General features: G+C 40.9%; 1 pseudogene; it reads left to right on the top strand.

The window, feature by feature from the left end:
- Positions 1-1,420: 1,420 nt before the first annotated feature.
- On the top strand, positions 1,421-1,597 carry LOC140285643 (U2 spliceosomal RNA; annotated as a pseudogene).
- Positions 1,598-2,087: the final 490 nt, after the last annotated feature.

The raw sequence follows: 2,087 nt of genomic DNA on the forward strand, positions 1-2,087 counted from the left end.
AATGCAATGAAGACCTGCTTATCCAGTAAAGTTCAATGTCAATGTGTAATATTCAATTAGGATTTGCAAAACAGTGAAGTTAAACAATGAATGGGTCCATAGTCGGTATGAGAAGACTACAGGAATATTTACCTGGGTGTACGTTCAAACAGAGATGAGAAAATTGCGATAAATTATTGTTTGTTTGTTTGTTAGTATGTATATGAATGTTATGTGTATAAACTGTGTTGAGTTGTAGTTACTCAGTAGTGTCTCAGTGAAACAACCGACGGGGGAAGCCTTGCGGTGACAACAAAAGCAGTGTTTTACTGATCAGTCAAGTTGCTCCAGTGTACTCCATACAAACTGGTTGGCTACTGAAGGGATAGAAAATGGGGAATACTTGTTTTAAAGCAAACAAGGAATTAGATGGGAAAAATACATGTTTTAACGGGACCCAGACAATATTAAATACTCAGACAGATGGGAGAAGAAGTGTAGTTTTGTAGGAAATCACAAAATTATTACATAAAATGAGTGAAATCAATTGAAGAATGCCTTTCTGAAGAGCTGTTTACCACAGATGAGCAGCTTTGCGACCAAGCACATTGTAGATCGCTTTACTGCCAAAATGATCTAGTTTAATGGATTGGTTTAGACATTTATAACAGCATTTTAAGAACAAAGAGAGAAACAAAAAGGGACAACGCTTCATGGTGGAAGGTGATGTATAAATAACTGTGTATATGATGAAGGAGAGACCATTTGAGCAGCACAGCCATTTCGCAGCACAGGGACAGCAGTCCAAGTTAAAGGATCTCCCATGTGGTATCACCTGTCACACTGTGTCAAGGCATCAAAAGAAGAAAAAATCACCAAACTCAAGGACAAAGAGACGAAGACTCCGGTGAACGAAGAGAGAGGACTTACAAACCAGAAATACAAAAGGATGCTCGATATCAAGATCCAGAAGAAGAGGCTAACAATGCCACGAACACTTACGATGCTGGGAATGATGCCAGCAATGAACAGAGAAGAAGATTCAGTGTCATCAATCTGCAACACGTGCCTCTAATGAGGGGGTGAATATAGAATCCTCAACGATTACAACGTCTCTGGGAACTGTGACAACAACAAGGTTTAAACCATTTTGATATATATTGTAACCTATTGGCTAAGGAATAGTGCTGAAAATGAGGTAAATCTAATCCACCACTGTCCTTGGTCTACTGTAGGGTTTTTAAACTAATACGTGGTGGTTTGTTTTTCCACAGAAATTTGGAGATGCATGAATCTAGTGACTTAAACCAAGTAGCAGATGGTTTTATGGGGATCATTGAGAACAAATAGTTAACTTTTGGTAGTATCATCATTTTAATGGTTGTAACTCTCCCCATAAGTGATATAGGTAAGGACTTCCAACGAGAGAGATCGTCCTCTACTCTCTTTACTAATTGCACATAATCCATCTGTACTTATCAGTTTAATATGTGATATGTCTATGCAAGGACTACATATTAAATGGATTTTTATCAATAGGAGTTGAAAAAGGAGCTTGCTCCGTTCACTCCAAGCATCGACCCGGTACTGCAGTGCCGCTGGGAACGGTGCGCTCTCCTCTGCTCTTGTGAAAAAGCTAACAGCGGTGCAGGATGGAAGTTTCTTTTAGTCTGCTGAGAAAAGAGAGTGAATGCGAAGTAGACTTTAACACGGCTCTGGGAGCGAGCCGAGTGCGGGCTAACCAGGAGAAATGCTTGAAAGAAACGCGACACCGAATGAGCGGTCAGAACAAAGCCTCAATACGGTGTTCCTGTGGTGTTTTTATAAAATGCGGTGAAAATAAAGGTGTGAATGCCCCATAGAAAACTAAAAGGTGGAGCGGAAGTGTTCGGCTGCAAGAAGGTGTGAATGTCCGACTATATTTGGTGAAAAGCAGGTGAAGCAAGGTCTGAATGCCCAACCTTACATCATCAAAAGCGAGATCAGAGGTTTTTGGCTGCAAGAAGGCCATAGTTTGCCAAAAGCGGGTAAGGTGCGAATGACCGACTAAATATCAACAAAAGTGGGGGCGGAGGTCTTCGGATGCAAGTGGGTGTGAATATCCCACC

Source organism: Leuresthes tenuis, unplaced genomic scaffold, assembly GCF_036924035.1.
Source record: "Leuresthes tenuis unplaced genomic scaffold, fLeuTen1.0.hap1 SCAF_48, whole genome shotgun sequence".
NCBI classification, from domain to species: Eukaryota; Metazoa; Chordata; class Actinopteri; order Atheriniformes; family Atherinopsidae; genus Leuresthes; species Leuresthes tenuis.